The sequence below is a fragment of the Ixodes scapularis genome, unplaced genomic scaffold (genome assembly GCF_016920785.2).
Source record: "Ixodes scapularis isolate PalLabHiFi unplaced genomic scaffold, ASM1692078v2 PGA_scaffold4__175_contigs__length_147842914, whole genome shotgun sequence".
Lineage (NCBI taxonomy): Eukaryota > Metazoa > Arthropoda > Arachnida > Ixodida > Ixodidae > Ixodes > Ixodes scapularis.
The window spans coordinates 49,245,170-49,251,534 of record NW_024609879.1 but is presented as its reverse complement, the minus strand read 5'-3'; the positions used below and the strand labels follow the sequence as shown (position 1 = coordinate 49,251,534).

General features: G+C 44.4%; 1 pseudogene; it reads left to right on the top strand.

Annotated features, from left to right (window-relative positions):
* Positions 1 to 304: 304 nt before the first annotated feature.
* Positions 305 to 2,987, top strand: LOC120840672 (annotated as a pseudogene).
* Positions 2,988 to 6,365: the final 3,378 nt, after the last annotated feature.

Genomic DNA, 6,365 nt, shown 5'->3' with positions numbered 1-6,365 from the left:
TCTCTCTTTTTCTGTCTCCCTTGTTGTGCATTTTCCTCCTCTTTCTCTTTTTATATCCTTCTTTTTCTTTCTATTTAATTCCTCCTTTCCGTCAGGCCGTCTTTTCGTGCACTTCACGGAAGCGATAAAATTCGGTGCGCTACCTCCCGGCAGCAAGATCCGGGCTTCCAGCTGCCAAACAAACTGCCGGTTTTCATGTTAGAGCATCTACACTACTAGTACTGCTCATTGCGCACCCATGCCACGGTGTAAGTCTAACAACTAATTTCTAAGACTGATCGGTGCACGAATTCAAGAGTCCTCGATGAGCTATATCACCAAAGCTGCCTCATTGAAGCGCCAACCAAATTCTGTGCTTACCTACTACTTGCCTAAAAAAAATCGCGATTTGAAGCCAACGGAAGCATCACCATCGGAATGTATGACTCCCAGCATTGAGAAGTCGATCATTCAACAGACGCCATCACCCTCACCGGATTCCTCTGTGCGATCCGTCTCTGCCCAGCATCTTCCAGTTTCTGCTGCGACTCACCCAAATGACTTGGGGATCTACGTTGGAAAGTCGGTAAGTGTGACCAGATTTTTTTTTCTTCCAATATTTGTCATTCTGTTTTTTTTTATGCGCAAGGTCAAAAATTTGATGCTGCATTTAACTAATCAAATGACCTAAAAGTTGCAATCAAAAATGTTGAGTTCGGGATTGTTTTATTCTAACTTTTAGCGAACTTTAAAAATGACCTCGCTTTTTGGATGTCTTTCTTGGTTGGTTTTTCTTCCTCGTTCAAGTTATGTAAGAGCTTCGATGTTTCAAGTTTTTAAGAAAACGTGACCGCACGAGTCAAAGAAAAGTCGCAATGTGTTCAATTTCAACGAGCATCCTTTTTTTTTTCTTCAACAATCGGGGGTTTAATCATTCCTTCGCGAGTTGACTAACAAGAAGACCAAAGCCGTAATCGTTTTATGACTCTTCCTTGAGACTATTTAAGCGAATAGGGTTTGCATATTTTACTTAATTGGATTTGCCGGAACCTAATATTTCTTAAGGCCCGTTCACACTCTTGCGACCGAGTACGACTGAGAGAGACGAGATCTCTTACTTCTTAAATGTTTCTAGAATGAGGAAACACACTGACATTGTGGCGCCATCTATGCGGTGACCCTAGAACTGCATTTCACAAAAGCGAAGGTTTTGCGGGATTTCCGAGGTCAAATGTGCGTAATACCCATAGAAAGGCTCGTTTATAACATTGACAAAAGTTTTTCGAGCCAAAAAAGAAAGGATATTGCGCGAGAAATAAAACAAAATATGCCGGACCGCCGAGTTTACACTGCTTCCCAATAGATGGCGCCAGTGTGTTCTCTGGTTTAAGAAGTTTTAAGGAACCCAGGTTTAAGAGGTCGCAAGCAGTCGCAAGAGTGTGAACGGGCCTTTAGATCTACGTGTATTTACTCAGACTAGTGCTGAGATTCACTCTATTACGTTTGTTAAAATTGGCATACTAAATAAAACGACCAGCGGTAATAATCACGTTACACAAGGAGAAAATGAAAATTAATGGTTTCTTTTGGATCGACGTTCAATTATATTTAATGTCAAGTAATCAAATAATCTAATGAGTACATTTAGAGTGGAAGTGGATGTAGTCGTAAATGTTGTTTTCGTAGTTTTCGTAACTCGAACGTAATAAGTAATTTAGGCTAAGTTTTATGCCACGGGTTCGGCAACGTTTTTTCCTCCCGTTGTCCCGTGACTGGTCCCTATGGGTTGCCGCTGTTGTTCGGATGGCTTGCACGCAGGTAGGGCCTTATTTGCACGACAGGTAACCTCGTTTCACTGGTGCAACGTTCAACAACAAAGTTTTACAGAAGGGACATCCTTCATGGTGACGCTCGCTTGACATGTGCGCAAGCAGTGGTTCTTGTTCGTTCGCTTGGTGGGATGAGCCCGTGCAAACCTAGCCGTTTTCCTCTACCTGCAACGGTGATGGTTAACCAGAATAGCTGATTTATGCCAGGAGGTATCGTTACAAGGTTGAACCCTACTTATACATGTCATTTCTATTTTGTGCAGGTTACGGACGTCAAGAAAAAAGAGTTGGTGACAAGTGCCTGGACGCCAAGCCCCACCTTCCCTTTCAAGCCAACGGGAAAAAGGAACCTCAAGTTTCAGTACAAGTGGCTTCACCGATGGAACTGGCTTGTCTACTCCAACGCGGAGAACGGCGCCTTTTGTAAGTACTGCGTCCTTTTTGCTTCGTCTGGGGTGGGCGAGAGAGGATTGCCCGCTGGCAAGCTTGTGCTGTCGAAATTCGACAAATGGAAAAATGCAGTTGAGGATTTTAAGGACCATGAAACAAAAACAGTCCATAAGAACAGCGTCTTTGATGCCGCCCAGTTTCTGGAAATATGAGAGGGGAGAAAGAATCCCATTGACCAGGACATTGACTCCGGTTTAAAGGATCAAATAGCTAAAAACAGGAAATGTCTGACTCCTGTCATCACAACGGTAGTCTGGTGCGGAAGACAAGGATTTGCTCTGCGTGGCCATAGAGACGCCGAGAAAATGGGTCTATCCAATGAGCCGGGAGAAAACGAAGGGAATTTCAAGGCGCTTCGAAGGTTGAGTGCGTCTAACGGCGATGAGCCTCTCAAAAAGCAATTAGAGGGATGCAGTGCTAATGCGACCTACACCAGCTGGAGGACCCAAAATGAGATTATATCGGCATGCAATAGCATCGTTTTGCAAAAGCTTGTCTCAAAGGTGAATGCTGCGGAGTGCTTTGCAGTCATGGCTGATGAGACAATGGACATCGCGGGTGAAGAACAGCTCTCGCTGTGTGCCGCTATGTGGACATGGAGCGGATCGTTATAAAAGAACAGTTCCTGCAGTTTGTTCCTGTGACTGACATGACAGGGAAAGGTCTGGCCAGCACGATAGTGAAAAGTTTGTACGACTTTGGTGTTGCAACGAAGTACTTGAGAGCTGAAGCGTATGACGGTGCGGCCTCAATGAGTGGGGCATAAAAAGGTGTTCAGGCACTCATTCGACAACAGTTTCCTAATGCTGTTTACATTCACTGTGGTTCACACAGCCTTAACTTGAGCCTGTCGAGTGCATGTTCTGTACCCCAGATTAGAAACTGCATGGGAACAATAGCTAAGGTCTGCGAGTTCTTTCACACTCCGAAACGCCAAGCTGCTCTCGGCGACCAGATTGAGAAGCTGGCGCTCAAGCCTCGCGTATCGCGCTTAAAGTCGCTTTGCCCAACCCGATGGGTTCAGAGACATGACGCTCTCAATGTTTTTGTAGAACTCATAGAACCTGTTTTTGATAACTCTTCAGGATATCGCCACTAACTGGAACGACAGGGAATCATCGTCGAATGCTCCACTCTTACTGAGCGCACTCTAGAGGAACGAATTTTTGGTCTCTCTTTTTGTGGCAGAGAAGGTATTTAGTTTCAGCCTACCACAGAGCAAGTACTTGCAAACAGTAAAACTTGATCTTTCCTCCGCTTTTGAGTTAGCTGAGGATGTTTTGGGAAATGTGCGAAGTATACGGTACAGAGCTCACGAAGAATTTCAAAAGCTCTTTGATCACATTTCTTCAAGCTGTGCAAATTTTGGCTTAATCATAGAAGTGCCGAGGATGGTTGGTCGACAAACGACGCGCTCCACGTCTGCGAATCCAGAAGAGTACTTTCGTCGTTGCATATTTATTCTATTCCTGGAAGCTTTCGCAGAGCAAATGGACGAACGATTTGTGAAGCACAAGAGCATTCTTGCTCAATTTCAAGGGCTTCTTCCTTCGTCGTTAAGCCCACTACCGCATTCTAATGACGCGGGCGCGGTACGCCTCTTGTGTGAGCGCCACCATACCAATGTTGCGGACGGAATCTTCTCGGTTTTTGGAGAGCTACATCCCTGGTATAAGAGGCTCCAAACGCTAGGCGAATATCCCACGGGTCCACTAGAGGCACTTGAAACATTGCCAGTCTCTCATGTTTCCCGTAATCCAAAAGCTGCTTCAAGTTATAGCTACTCTTCCAGTAACGACATCGACAAGTGAGAGGTCTTTTTTCAACCCTGAGACGCTTGAAAACCTACCTCTGCAATACGACTGGGACGCTAAGATTAAACGGACTAGCATTGCTAAATGTTCACCGCGACGATTCTAGACGAATTGGCAACAAAGCCACGGCGGTTGGACTTGAAGCTGTAGTAGTGTCTGAAATTCAACGGCTTCTTCTGAAATCGTGATTTTGTTCTTTTTTCGAAAACGATGAACTGTGTTTGATTACTTTATGGAGTCTCGGTGATAGTTTCAGGGTTCAGAGGAAAAAGAATTGAGGTAGCAAGGGATAGATGGCGCAAGCTAATGCCCGTAAAAAACGATGCACCCACTATCTTTGTCTCTAGAATGGCAGGGAATGCCCGTGCTAAAGGCAAGAGGGGCTTCCTTTCTCATTCTCCAGCGTGTGAGGGTACTATATTTTAGCTGTTCGAATTTATAGCATCCGCTAGTCCAAGTTACCACTCGATTGATATTGTTCAACGTATTCGTACATCGACACAACGAAAATAGGAGTGTGTAAAACAAAAATATATAGACCGGAAAGTTGCACATGTTAATAAAATAGCTCGAAAAGGGGGACGCAAGACGAAGAAAAACACTTAACAAGCGCTAACTTGTAACTAAGTATTTGATTTAAATTCAAGCACATATCATAAAAAGTGTCACAATGCCAAAACACAAAGTCATAGCCGCAGGAAAGTTGTCGCCCTCGATAAACACTGTACCATGCAGAAATCAAACGGCGTACATTTTCGAAGCGGTAATCTCTACGAATTTCCAGAAACATTTAGATTCATGATGGCGTCTGTCCTGTGCCTTTCTTCGTATTGTGTCTCGTCGTTGTGCACTTTTATAATACCATGTCCAACAACCATATAGCTCAGCAATCCACTCTTTCACGAAAATGTGTAAAGCGCGTGGGGTATGCAGAGATGGGTAGACGGCTGAGCGAGCACTTTCATCCTTTATTGTAAAGGGCCTCACCTTGCAGTTTTCAATGACGCGACTGATTTAGTGAACGCGCTGGTGTGGAAAGACAGCAAAGAAAAAGAAATACATGAGGCTCGTGCAAACTTACTTTGATAAGCCCGAATGAAAACCATGTCGACGTTGTTTGCCTGGAGACATAACTAAAAGTATGATAAATATTATTGCTTTCTCCCTGGTCAATTCGTAGAGGAAGATGCGCGTACTCGGGCGTGGAGTTACCTCCGTCACACGGATATCAATGTTAGGGAGAAGTAATGTCAAAACGTCTGACGCTCATTCGTTGTATGAAGAGAGATGCAGGCCTTAAGAGAGAGAGAGAAAGAAAGAAAGGGGAACGAAAGATACATATCAGTTATATAAAAGAAGAAAAAAAAAACAAGTAAAGGGCGCGAACCGTCGCTCGATTCAAAGTGCTCTGTATAGTAATCCACATCTATCCACCAAAAGGACACCGCTACCACGCAATTAGGGCAATCTTTTCTGGGTTGGTCTTGCCCGAAACAAAATCAGTCGGTGATATGCAGGACAGGTTAAAAAAAAGCATGACGAGGCTATAGGCCGGGGTGCTCCTCGCCCCAGCTGTCAGTATTGGTTTATACAGTATTAACACAAACAGCATAGAGGGATTCGGGTGGTACTGAAAATAAAATAAATAATACGAATAATACCGTTTTACATAAAGTTTCCTCATTTTACCGGGATATAGCTTCGGTTATACCTAGTACGGTTTTACTAGTTTTATCTCGATTTGTCAGTAAATGTTATATTAAATGTCATTTCTCGTTCGTTGAGACGACGACTTTACATTCAAGAGCATTCTACCACAATTGCGCGCAACATGGCTTTTCCGCCCTTCTCTTGGCACTTGATTTCGCTCCCTTGACTGATAAATGGTGTCTGTTCCCCTTCGTTTCGGCTTACTTTGTGCTGCGCCCATGACGTTCTTTCTAGGAGTTATCGTCTTTCGGGGGTCTTGGTTTTTCGTTGCTTTATTGCGTTTTCGGCGCGGTGGTATTTTTTTGTTTATGCTTGCAGATATGGAGCCCACGACATGGTTGGAAACCGCAGCGAAAACATCAACGGATTATAAGGACGTTGTAGCCACGTTGCTGAACCTGATGCACTTGGTCATCGCCAGAGTCTTGATGGCAGCAGCCCGATATTCGGTCACGCATGACTGTTCCAGCATCCACCGGCGTACAACCATCATCTGTCTGACTTCCTGGGTGCAGATCCGCTATTCAAGATGTGTATCAACGGCATCTATTAGCCCCGAGAGCGAACACAAGCGTCGCTGCGG